At 45.7% G+C, this 13,724-nt stretch overlaps 1 protein-coding gene across 1 annotated transcript in view; it reads left to right on the top strand.

Moving 5' to 3' along the window:
- LOC5575651 (ubiquitin carboxyl-terminal hydrolase 34) overlaps positions 1–13,724 on the top strand; it is a 63,401-nt gene that overhangs the window by 38,744 nt on the left and 10,933 nt on the right. The gene's annotated exons all lie outside the window — the stretch shown is intronic.

Below are 13,724 nucleotides of genomic sequence, written 5' to 3'. Positions count from 1 at the left end.
GGCGGGTTCCGTATCCTCGAGGTTACACTTTCGATTCTCAGTTCCTTCACAAAATAACTTCGTCCAGGCACCGAAGAAGCAGCATGAAGGACAGTGCATTGGGAAGCACATCCATTCTTTGTCTGTATTCGATGGCGACTGATACACATTGATCCTCTTGTTACGCAACATGCTTGGAAATCGTTGGATTCGCAGATGATGTCGTTCTAACGGTGACTGGCGAGACGTTGGAAGAGGTCAAAATGCTGACGACGGAAGCGATTGACACGGTTGAAGCGTGGATGACTGGAGCAAAACTGCAGCTGGCTTATCATAAGACGGAGCTAGTGCTGGTTAGCAACCTCAAAGCTGTTCAGAGGGTTGAAATCAACATCGGTAGACAAGACATTTCATCAAAACGTGCTTTGAAGCATCTGGGGGTGATGGTAGATGACCGTATAAACTTCAACGCTCACTTGGATTACGCCTGCGAAAAGACGTCGAAGGCGGTCAACACGATAGCGAGGATCATGCCGAACGTCGGAGGACCGAGAAGTAGTAAAAGGCGTCTCCTAGCGAGTGTAGCGGTCTCTATTCTCAGGTATGGAGCCCCAGTCTGGACCGCAGCGGTAAAAACCAAGCGTAATCGGAGGATGTTGAACAGCACATTCCGACTCATGGCCATACGAGTAGCGAGCGCCTATAGGACGATTTCATCGGAGGCAGTATGCGTTATCGCTGGCATGATGCCCATCTGCATCACCCTGGCCGAGGACGTGGAGTGTTATGAGCGAAGAGGCACCAGAAATGTGAGAAGGATCGTCAGAACGGACTCGTTGGCTAAGTGGCAGCAAGAGTGGAACAACGCGGAGAATGGAAGGTGGACTTACCGTCTAATTCCAAATGTATCACTGTGGGTTAATAGGAAGCATGGAGAAGTGAACTTCCATCTGACGCAGTTCCTGTCCGGACACGGCTGTTTCCGGAAGTATCTGCATCGGTTCGGACATGCTTCTTCACCTTGTTGCCCGGAGTGCGAGAATGTGGAGGAAACACCGGAGCATGTAGTCTTCGAATGTCCTAGGTTCGAAGAAGTGAGGAGGGACATGCGAGGAGTCACTGTCGATAACGTTGTCGAAGAGATGTGCCGAGAAGAAGGCATCTGGAACGCTGTCGATAGCACGGTATCGAGAATAACGTCCGAGCTTCAGAGGAAGTGGCGTAGCGACCAACGATCTGCTAGCTAGAGTGAACGCATGAAAAGGAAGAATGGCTGCTCGGTTTCGGGAGATATTCCTTTGCCGGGGAACTCTCTGACGGAGTAGGGTAGATCCACCGCCGGGGACTAGCAGAGTAGACGCGGCGTTGCACCGGTCCCGGGTCGTAGGAGCACCAGTGTACCGGACGATAGGCTTCACCGGAATCGCTGGACTGACTTCGGCACCCTACCAGTCGTCCCGTAAAAAAGTGAAGATCAGCAGTAGCGGCAGCAGCAGCAGAAGAATCGGTCTCGGGAGAACTTCCATCGCCGGGGAATTCTTCGTCGGTGTAGACTAGGTCCACCGCCGGGGACTAGTTGAGTAGACGTGTCATAGCGCCGGTTTTAGGGTCGTCGGGGCACCAATGAACCGAAAGCTAGGCTCCACCGGAATCGCTGGACTGACTTCGGCACCCTTCCGGTCGGCTCGAAACGTAGAAAAAGAAGAATCGGTCTCGGGAGAATTTTCACCGCCGGGGAATTCTTCGTCGGTGTAGACTAGGTCCACCGTCGGGGAATAGTCGAGTAGAGTACGTCGGGACGCTGGTAATGGGTAGTCGAGGCGCCTACGAACCGGAAGTTATGTTCAACCGGAATCGTTGGACCGACCTCGGCATCCTACCAGCTGAGCAAAGAAAAGGAGAAGGTCGTCGTAACTGTGTGAGTACGCGCTCTGAATGAGTGCAGAGTAGTGTACAAACTGGAGCCGAAGAGCTCAGAATGTTGCATGTAGGTACTAACAAATTGACGGGTCGCCAATGGGCGAAAATAGGTACTAACAAATTACTAACGTGAGGAGCAAAAGGGCTCAACATGAGGCACAACGTTGAACGGTTTTTAAACTGCTAACAGGAGCCGAAGGGCTCAGCATGTAAAATAACAAATTGAAGAGGTGCGCTCAGCACGTTAGCCTCCCCTCCGAAGTAATACCGGAAGGTGGTTCCGGAGGGTCTATGGTACTAAACCTAGGAGAGTGTTTTTAGTGGGGAACCACTTTGTGGATCCCACACCGCGCCAAAAATTACACTGGCATGAGCATGAACATATACAGGCCAGTCTATGAAGATTTTTAAACTCCTAGTTGCATGAAAAAAAAATGCTTCACATGACATGGAAACACGTCAAAATGAATCACAGCACAACAATGGACGTGACTGTATGGATATGGATTGGATCGAAGATGACGAAAAATGCAATATCTTACCTACTTTCCTGCGCTGCAACGCCGAGAAACACAACTATCGTGCAGCAGTAGAAGACGAAGGCCTTCGACAAGGAACTTTTTGTCGAAGCACTTCGTGTAGACAGCGATATACCGGATCTCGATGCGATGGAGCTGACAAGGGTGATGTTCAGGGCGTGTGATATAACGATGCCAAGAAAACGGAAGCCATCGAACAACCGGCGTCCCTTATACTGGTGGAACGAGGCACTCAGCACTCTTCGCGTCGCTTGTCTTAAAACCAGTAGACGATATTAGAGAGCGAGACAGAAAATTGTGTTCCAGCAAGCAAGAGCAGAGCGGCTTTCAAACGTGAGATTAAGCTGAGCAAGTCTTACTGCTTCAAAGAGCTGTGCCGAGCAGCTGATGCTAATCCTTGGGAGAACGCCTACCGAGTCATAATGGCGAACATCAAGGGCCCGTCGACGCCGTTCGAAACGGGTGCGGACAAACTGAGAGTCATCGTCGAGGGTCTATTGTCAAAGCATGACCCAACAATGTAGCTGGCCACACCATATGGCAATGAAGAAGTAGGAAATGCCGAAGCTCCTCAGATCTCCAACGAGGAGCTTGTAACAGCTGAGAAAGCGCTGAAGCTAAACCAGGTCCCGGGTCTGGACGGAATCCACAACGTGGCACTTAAAGCAGCGGTCCTTGCGTATCCAGATATGGTAAGGAAGGTTATGCAGAAATGCCTGGGTAAAGAAGGTCAATGTCCAGAAATATTGAAAATTCAGAAACTGGTACTGTTGCCAGGTAAAACAACCAGGGTAAAGAATCATATAGGCCTATATGCTTACTGGATACACTCTGTAAACTCTTGGAACCTGTTATCCTCAACAGTGTGATGAAATGCACAGAGAGCGAGAACGGGCTGTCAGAAAGGCAGTTTGTATTCCGGAAAGGAAGGTCGAGGTGGACGCAATTCGGACAGTGCTGCAGAGGGCCGAGGGAATCGTTACTGTGCCGTGATCACGATAGATGTGAAGAATGCGTTCAACAGCGCCAGCTCGGAGGCCATTGCCACAGCGCTGCACTGAATGCGGGTTCCCGACTACTTGTGCCAGATTTCGAAGAGCTACTTCCTAAACCGAGTACTGAGGTATGAAACTGACGCCGACCCGAAGGAGTTAAGAATAACGGCTGGAATCTCACAAGGTTCCATACAGGGTCCAACGCTGTGGAATGCTATGTACGCCGGGGTCCGATCGCTGGAACTATCCAAGGGGGTCGAGATCGTCGGCTTCGCCGATGACGTCATCCTAACGGTAATAGCTGAGACGTAAGTGGAAATGAAATGCTGGCAACGGAGGCAATTGTTCTGGTCGAAGATTCGATTGTGGGAGAAGCTGAAGATAACCCATTACAAAACGGAGATGCTACTAGTTAGCAGCTGCAAAGCAGTCATGCACGGTGAGATCACTGTCGGGGGGCATGTCTGGGCGTAATGCTAGACGATCGGCTGAATTTCAACAGTCACGTCGATTATTCATGCGAGAAGGCGGCGAAGGCGAGCAATGCGCTCACAAGAATTATGCCCAGCATAGAAGCAGTCAGAGGCGTCTTCTGGCTGGCGCATCAACATCGCTACTAAGATACGATGCGCCAGCCTGGGGCGCGGCGCAACAGACCAAGCGGAATCGAGATAAGTTAAACAGTGCGTTTCGACTCATCACCATGCAAGGGATGAGCGCGTACATCGGAGGCGGCATGCGTAATCGCTGGGTTGATCCCGATCTGCATCATCCTGTCCGAAGACATTGACTGCTATCAGCGGGTAGAAACCAGTCATTCGAGGAAGTTGACAAGGAGAAAGGAAGGTGGATCCACAGGCTCATCCCGAGTCTATTGGTCTGGATGAACAGGGAGCGCGGAGAAGTGCACTTCCACCTGACCGAGTGCCTGTCAGGTCGCGGCTGCTTCAAGCAGTCTCCATCGGTTCGGCCATACGTCTTCACCATTCTGTCCTAACTGTATAGAGATTGAAGAAACGCCAGAACATATTGTCTTCCACTGCCCGAGGTTCAACATAGTAAGAAACACGGTGGCGGCTGCTTTTGGTGAGTTCCTCAGCATTGAAGGTGTGGTACACGGAATGATGAGCGATCCCGATCTTTGGAATATGATGAGAAACGTGGTGGTGCAAATAATGTCTGGCTCTCAGCGCAACTGGCGAGCAGAGCAGCGAAACAAGACGCAGAGAACAGCGCTTGACGTCGGGGCGTTGATGAACCGGAAGCCAACCTCACGCCGGAATTGTCGGACCGACCTCGACACTCGACAAGCCAGTCTGTGAATGAAAGGAGATCATAGACCGCGAACGAAGTAGGCTAGATCTTCCGTCGGGGACTAGATCGAGTAGAACGAGCGTAACGTAGTATCGGTAATAAGTCGTTAAGGTGCCTGCAAACCGGAAGTCACTCTCCAACCGGAATTGCAGAACCGACCCTGACCACCATCGAGTTGGAGTAGGCTAGCCTTTTCTTCCCCACAGCTTTATTCAAAAATTTAGCTATCAAATTGGCGTTTCTAAAAAAAGTGCTTGAACAAAAGTTGTTCCAAAAAAGCTATATTATTCAAAACCACAATAAAAAAATTGATTGTTTTTCGATAGTTAGTTGATTGTTTTTCAATAGTTTGACCCTTAGGTCACTTATTTCGATGTTTGATAAGACAAATGAGCGTATAAATTTATTTCAATTTTTATTGAACTACTCGTACCAATTCGGTTTAGCCCGCGTTCGTTGAAAATCGGTGGATCACCTGTGCTACCATGGGAAAGAGAGGGCTAGATCCTCCGCCGGGGACTGAGTAGATCGCGAAACAGCACCGGCAAATGAGTCGTTGGAGCGACAGTGAACCGGAAGTTATCCTCCGATCGGAATCGCTGGACCGACTTCGGCAATCTACCGGCCAACAACGGAGTATGAACAACGCGTAACGTTACCGGTTTCGGGAGATATTCCTCCGTCGAGATACTCTCCATCGGAGTAGGCTAGCTTCACCGTCGGGAACTACGCCGAGTAGTATCGATCACGACGAACCGTCACCTATATTAAGAATTTGGCTTATATTGCAGTATTAGTACAACGGCGCTCTGACACACAGAGTAAGCAACTACAATGTTATCTTTGATTTACTGTAAATATTGTGGAGCAGAATGATCGCTTTAATCGCTTAAAATTAAACGATGAGCAAACCAAGTGCGCAAATGAGATCTATAAACAGAAGCATTCGCCGATCCTTACAGCTTAGCATTTACTGACGAACATCTTTTTCATTGTTTGGAGAAAGAAATCAAATGACTGTAGTTCCCCCTTCCAATGCAAATTTTATGCTTGTAGAGAGTTGATGGACAAAGCTTTAGGGAGGCCCTTATGATTGTAAGGGAACGTAAAAGCCCTCTGCTATCAACTTGTCGAATGGTCTTACAAAAGGAGTATCCCTAGCAGAAAAGTAGAAAAAAAAAGTTGGCACCCCTCGAATTCCGCCAGCTCATGAGTTATAAGTTTTTCGCAATCGCGGGCGCACCAGACGCCATTATTTTGTATTTTTCGCAATCGTATCAAATAAACATGTAAAACAGATAAAATGTGTTTGGTTGTTACATAAGTGGTCCTTCGACGACGAATATATGCGAAGTGGACAACAGTTTATGAGAGAAGGCTGAGAAATGAAAGTTTTTGCTGACGGTGGAGTAATGGCCGACAGGATCGACGCTGCGAGGCCTGTCGATCTGGTTCTGCTGCACAAGATTCTGTATTGTGATGACACGACGCTGAATTGGATAAGGAGGAGAGTACTGCGGTTCGAAGGCTTTGATTTCGAACGACGATCTCCTCAGTTTGAGGTTAGGATGCGAATCATCGAAGATGCAGAACCAGAACATGTACAAACTACGTGTGAAATATTGGATGTTCCAATCGGAGATGCGGCTTGTTCGAAACAAAATGTTGCAGTAGCCATCATGGAGCGACTATTTTCGATGACCGATGAAGCCAAGAATGTGTTGGAGAAAGAGCCATCGCGAACGCTGACGCCGCCACCAATGTCGTTGATGGCACAAACTACGGAGTACGGATTTTCGATGCAATCTCAGCGACCAGGAGGCGACCAGAGAGGCGTTTCGATTACAAGAAGTGTATCTTCTTCTAAAAGTGTTCAAGTAACAGTGATGAAGGCAAAACTGGAAACGGAAAGAAAATTAGCGCAGCTGGAAGAGCAAGAAGCAAAAACCAGAATGGAGAGGCAGCAGAAGCTACTTAAAGCTGAACTGGAGTTGAAAATTGCGGAAGCAGAGCTGAATGAAGAATTGGTTGAGCAGCGGGATGTAGATCCTTGTTTGATAGTTCACGATGCTGACCCCCTAGATCGTGTACAGCAGTGGATACAGAACTTACAACTGAAATCCAGTTCCACTTCCTCACAAGAGTCGATTTCACAACAACTCAGGGCAAGCTCAACGCCCCTGCTGAAGTCGAGCTTTCAACCAAGGGATCTCGTGATAAACGAGCAATCACCAATTCTGTCCAGTTCAACCGGAACAGCTAATATGCAGCGAGACCACGGAGAGCAACTTGGAGATGTCAACGCCGAAATGTTACAAATCACCAAATCTATGCAGCGCATGCTAGCACGAAGCGCGGGTAGCAACAACCTACCAGTCTTTGATGGAAATGTTCGTGAATGGCAGCTGTTCATAAACCAATACCGTTTGTCTACAGAAGCGGGAGAATATTCAGGAATCGAGAATGTAGTGCGGCTCAACAAATGTCTAGTCGGAAAGGCCCGTGAAGCTGTTCTCCATATGCTGATGTCGTCCGTAGACGGTGAGGAAATAATAAAGGCACTTGAACTACGCTTCGGTAGACCAGAACTGCTCCTTCGTGCTTTAATCGACGAAGTCAAGTATTTTCCAGTGGTGTCTGACTGGTCGACATTCATCGAGTTCGATGGTGTAGTTCGGAACCTAGCTGCAGGGGTGAAAAGTTTGAAACAGCACATCTACAACCCAGAACTTTTGGGAATGCTTCTTCAAAAGCTGCCGCAATACCAAGTGATGATGTGGGGTCGTCATATTACGGAGTGCGGTATTCACGATCCGACTGTATTGGATTTTGCAGCGTGGGTGAAGCAAACTGGAAAATACGCTTCATCCATAAATTGCACATTAACTGCTGGTGGGTTTTTTGACGCATCTCAACACGGACAATCGAACGTAAGAAGCGACACTAGAAAAGGCGAATCGAAAAAGTGTGGGGTTTGCCACAAAGAAGTTCATGATGTGACAATGTGTGATGCGTTCAAGTCCGCTGATCCAAAGCGTAGATTCCAAACCGCGATTGATTTGAAACTATGCTTTTGTTGTTTGCGTACTCACATTGGACGGTGTGACAAACGGCAAAAGTGTCCAGTGGAAGGGTGCACTCGGTATCATCATGCGTTGTTGCATAAGGCCGAAATAGCAACAGCAGCGACACCCCTCTCTATTCCGCAAAATAAACCCAGCGTTAATGTAATGAAAACCGATCACCGATTATTCACCCAAGCGTTGTTGAAGATATTGACGGTAAAGATTCGCGGCCCCAAAGGTGTAATTGAGATACCCACCCTGATCGATGAGGGATCGAATATGACGATTTTGGATGCAGGTGTTGCCAAGATCCTAGGAATATCTGGAAGCAACAAACGGCTTTGTTTCACATTGATGAGTGGATTGAAACAGGTGGATGAAAACTCAGAAGACGTTCAAATCGAAGTTGGTGAAAACCAGGCGGATAAACCATTCTTCAACCTTACCGGAGTTAGGACAGTTTGGAAGCTTAATCTGGCTGGTCAAAAAGCAAACGTACCAGAACTATTGTCGCGATATCCATATGTCAACAGAGCTGATTTGAAGTGCTTGAATGGGGAATCTCCATTATTGCTGATTGGACAACCTCATATCAACGTTATCAAGACAACTGAAGTCTATCAATCTGATGCCACTGCCCCAGCTATTTCGAAATGCCCTTTGGGGTGGGTAGTGCACGGACCAGTGATGGTAAATACGAATGAAGAGTATTCTGGTACTGTTAATCTCTGCTGTGATGCTGATGAGAATCTACATGACCTGGTGACATCGTATATTATGCTAGAGAGCATAGGAGTTGTGATCAGCAAACCGGATCGACAGCGTTCAGAGGATGATAGACGTGCTTTGGCAGTCATGGAACACTCTACTCATTTCGTGGATGGACAGTTCGTTGTGAGTCTACCCTACAAGAACTCAACTCCGTTCCCAGAGAGCAGGAAGATGGCTTTATCTCGTTTAAAGTGTACTGAACGTAAAATTGCCAAGATGGGAATTGGTGATAAATATGCTGAGATAATGCAAGGCTATCTGGAGAAGAAGTATGCTGTTCCTGTTACAGACGAAGAGCTTAAAGATTCGAGAGATAATCTTTGGTATCTGCCACATTTTCCTGTCGAGAACTTGATGAAGCCAGGCAAAATTCGAATTGTATTTGACGCTGCTGCGAAGTCAAATGGCATGTGCTTGAACGACGTGCTCATCACCGGACCGGATCTTCTAAAATCGTTGCAAGGAGTGATTCTACGGTTCCGCCGGGGAAAAATTGGATTCGTTGGTGACATTAAAGAAATGTTTAATCGGATCTGGATCTCTGAAGCAGACAGTTGGTCTCAATGTTTTGTTTATCGAAGCAGTCCCAGTGAGCCCGTGGAAACTTTTCGGATGAAAGCAATGATTTTTGGCGCTAATTCATCTCCATTTATCGCTCACTACATAAAGAATCACAACGCACAGCTCTATGCCGATGAATACCCTGATGCTTGCAATGCTATCGTGCATGATCATTATGTTGATGATTTTTTGGGAAGCGAAGACGACGAGTTGAAGGCTGCGGAATTAATCCAGGACGTAATCCAAGTACATAAAGCCGGTGGGTTCGAAATTCGAAATTTTCGGTGCAGCACGAAAGAGGTTTTGAACACCATACCACTTAACCTGCAAGCAGACACGTCCAGTTCAGATATTAGTGACGGAGTGCATCGAGTTCTTGGTTTACTATGGAATAGTGAGAGCGACTGCTTCACTTTCTCCTCCAACTTCTGCAAGATTGATTCAGCTATAATCACAGGCAAGCGCGTACCAACCAAACGTGAAGTTTTGTCTGTGGTGATGTCAATTTTCGACCCACTTGGATTCGTCACCCCAATGACGATTAGGGGAAGGATTTTAATTCAACAAATCTGGCGCAGTGGTATTGGATGGGATGACCAGCTGGAGGATGGAGCTAGGAAAAAGTGGTTGAAATGGTTGAGCAATCTTTCGACAATCACAGATGTTCGCGTCACCCGTTGTTACAGTGCTAATCTTCGTAGTTGCGATCAGGTCGAACTGCATGTGTTTTGTGACGCAAGCACCATGGCAATGAATGCAGTAGCCTACTTGAGAGTTGTGAAAGCCGAAAAAATTGATGTTTCCTTTGTCGCTTCAAGAGGAAGAGTTGCTCCAGTACGTTTTATGTCAATTCCAAAACTAGAATTGCAAGCTGCCTTACTGGGTTACCGCCTTTCTTTGATGATCAAAGAAGAGATGGGCGTTCAAGTGCACAAGACTGTGTACTGGACTGATAGTCGCACGGTGTTATGTTGGCTGAAAACGAAGAAAGCATTGAAAACATTTGTTGCAAATAAAGTTGGAGAAATTTTGGAACAGTCGTCCCCAGACGATTGGCTTTATGTCACCACTCTGGAAAACGTTGCTGATGAGGGAACACGAGATGCGGAAGAGCTGGATATTTCTACGACTGGAAGGTGGTTCACCGGACCGAATATGCTGAAGCAAAATGTCACCGATTGGTCAACGATGGTTGCAAATGACCATGCATTCGAAGCCGATATCGATGAATTTTGTTCCGAAACACCAGTCGTGAACACAGTCCCTGGGCTTGGGATTATATTTTCCAGGGAGCGATGAATTTTGATAATTGATCGCTGTTGTTAGTAGTTTTGATTAGATGTTGGGTAAATTTCAAAGCAATGGCAACCTTTTTATTACAAAATTTAGATTTAATCTTCTGACCTAAAGATTCTGGTTAAACTACTGTACTATGCAGTTGGGCTGCACTACGCTATCACTCATCAAAATTACTTTCACTTCGGGAAAATATAATTTCAAACTGGCGAGAAGATTACAGACTGAGGGTGGGTTAGGAGCACAATCAGACCCTTGAATGTGCAATGTGGGGTAGTAATTGGGAATGCCATTGACGGTTTGTAATCTTCTACGAGGTTTTCGAAAACCAACAGGGCGCGTGCACCGGGTTGCGGATAGGAGCAAAGGGAGATCAATAGCATCTACCTAAAATAATAGAACAAAAAGCCGTTCCATGATTAGGTAATGTTTAGCGATCTTCTATGGTGTTCTAGTACTATAAAATTCTTCACTCACTGGGAATTCTGGCCTTGATAATATCAATAGTGATAAAAACATAAGATAATACCTAATACTTAATAAGTACAATGTAGCTTCAATGTAGTAATAAATGAAATAAAATTAATTTTCTATACTTGACAAGGTTTTGAAGACAATCAATGAGTGAAAGAACTACCTATTCGAAAAGCCACATCAGCTAAGTCTATACATATACAAATGTTGGTCATAGGGTCATGGCGAGCATTCGGTATGTATGTCTATGACTGATTCTTATCTAATAGGGGCACTAGAAGACCACGCGGACAATTTCGAAACAAATTATTTTTATACATCGGTCTTATGTTCCGAAAGGCTCAGCTACGCTGTAAAGTAATTTTATAAGCTATTCATTACTGCTGTTTAATTGTTTATAATTCTAACAAAACTACATAATTAACTCATTACTAATCACTGTTCCTATATTCTCTTTTTCTCTCCTTCTTATCTGTTGCATGATTATGAGCATCACTGATATAATGCATGAGCATGCACAATAAGAATAATTTCAGGATTGAAAGCAGTACATGGATACCTGGATAGAATAGCTTCGAAAAGGGCGCTCAAAATATAATATTTCTGGTCAGGGAAGTATTTTATCAAGGGTATGTAAAATTTTTCCATTATTAACACCTAGATAACACAAACAAATGAACTAATATCAAATATTTTTAAAATATTTTTATATAAATCAGCATCGTCAATCAGTGTAAAAACAGATAAAGTTTGTAAAGTTATTACCATCGATTAATTTGCGCTCTGTATAGTAATGTTCAATCAGTATCAAAATCTCCTAAAGCGTCGCATTGTGCCATCAGCAGCCCTTAGCATCACTCTCATATTGTTATTATTTTGTTGTTTATAAAATTTCTAGAAAGCGATCAGCATATTCTTTCTTACTTGTACAATGGCCGATCTATTTAGAATTTTAATAAGTCAAATCAAACTTAAAAACTCAAATTAAATTGCTTTCAGCACATTTACATTTTGCAGCATTAATCGCATTACTGTGCCAAGTCTTCTCCATTCCCTATACCCTACCCCAACCCTTCTTATCCTTTCCGATGGTGTTCAAGTGGTCCGCATAGACTATTACGGCCATTACCTATCCCTTACCCCGGCTTTGGACTGACTTGCGCTCTCATTGCCCCACCAAACGCTGCAAAATGAAAAATGAAATGAAACACCAGTCGTGAACACAGTGATGGAAAGTGAGTCAATTCTACCCGACGTAAACCGGTTTAGTCAATGGAGAAGATTAATCCGATCGACGGCTTATGTACGTAAGTTCATTGATATGTGCAAGCGTAAATCGAGTATCAAGCAAATTCAACCGTGTGAAGAACAGAGAGCTATTTGTCTATGGCTGAAAGCAGTGCAGAATGAACAATTCCCTGAAGATTACACTGTTTTGATGAATCGCGGTGAATTGAAGCCGTCAAGTAAGCTGAAGTCGTTAGCACCTTTTTTGGACAATGAAGGAATAATGCGTGTCGGAGGAAGACTGAACAAGGCAAACGTGGAACCAGGTGTATAGAATCCAATCATACTTGGAGCATCGGGGAGATTTGTATCTTTGCTTGTTAAGAATTATCATCAAGAAGCTCATCATCAGGGGCGTGAACTCGTATTGAACGAAATCAGGCAAACCTATTGGATAATAGGCTTACGAAGTTTGCTGCGAAAAGTTGTTTTCGGATGTCAGTATTGTCGTGTCAGAAAGCCCAAGCAGGTTACGCCAATCATGGGACAACTTCCGGAATGCCGTTTAGATATGTATAAGCTTCCTTTTACGCATACCGGAATGGATTTTTTTGGGCCCTTCGATGTTACGGTTGGACGACGTAGAGAAAAACGGTACGGAGTGGTTTTTACTTGTATGACGACTAGAGCCGTCCACGTTGAAGTGGCCCACTCGTTGTCTGCAGATTCGTGTATAATGTCCATTCGACGAATGATGGCGCGACGCAGGAAACCGGATTTCATCTACTCTGATAACGGCACAAATTTGCGCGGTGCTGATAGAGAGTTAAAAGAAGCACTCAATCAACTGAGCTTTGGAGACATCGAGCGTGAAGTGTTAACAAGAGGCATACAGTGGATGTTCAACCCCCCAGCTGCGAGTCATATGGGTGGATCATGGGAAAGGGTTATTAGGAGCATCAGGACATCTCTAAGAGAAACATTGAAGGAGCGAGCACCGAGGCAAGAAGTCTTGGAAACGTTACTAGTAGAAGCTGAACACCTCGTCAATAGTCGACCTTTGACTTATGTATCATCTGATGTCAATGACTGTGAAGCGCTAACCCCTAATCATTTTTTGATTGGAGCATCGAGTAATGTTCAGTCACCAGGAGCGTTCAGCCAAAGCGATCTCGATTGGGGAAAGCAGTGGAGGATGGCGCAAAAACTCATCGACAATTTCTGGAAACGATGGATGAAAGAGTATATGCCGACTCTGATTCCGAGACAAAAATGGCGACAATCCATTGGAGAGGTAAGAGAAGGTGATGTCGTATACGTATCGGATATGATAAACGAACGTGGCAAGTGGCCCCTGGCAATTGTGGAAAGGTGTTGGACAGGTGATGACAACATAGTAAGAGTTGCTGAAGTCAGAACCCACTCCGGAGTTTATCGCCGACCATGCATCAAGCTGAAGAAGATCTGTTTGGAAGGGGACATTCGTGATGACAAACCAGTGTCACACCAGGGGGCGCAATGTAAGGGAACGTAAAAGCCCTCTGCTATCAACTTGTCGAATGGTCGGACAAAAGGAGTATCCC

The sequence above is a fragment of the Aedes aegypti genome, chromosome 1 (assembly GCF_002204515.2).
Source record: "Aedes aegypti strain LVP_AGWG chromosome 1, AaegL5.0 Primary Assembly, whole genome shotgun sequence".
NCBI lineage: Eukaryota > Metazoa > Arthropoda > Insecta > Diptera > Culicidae > Aedes > Aedes aegypti.
The sequence above is the reverse complement of the archived record's forward strand: the minus strand, read 5'-3'. Positions and strand labels throughout refer to the sequence as shown.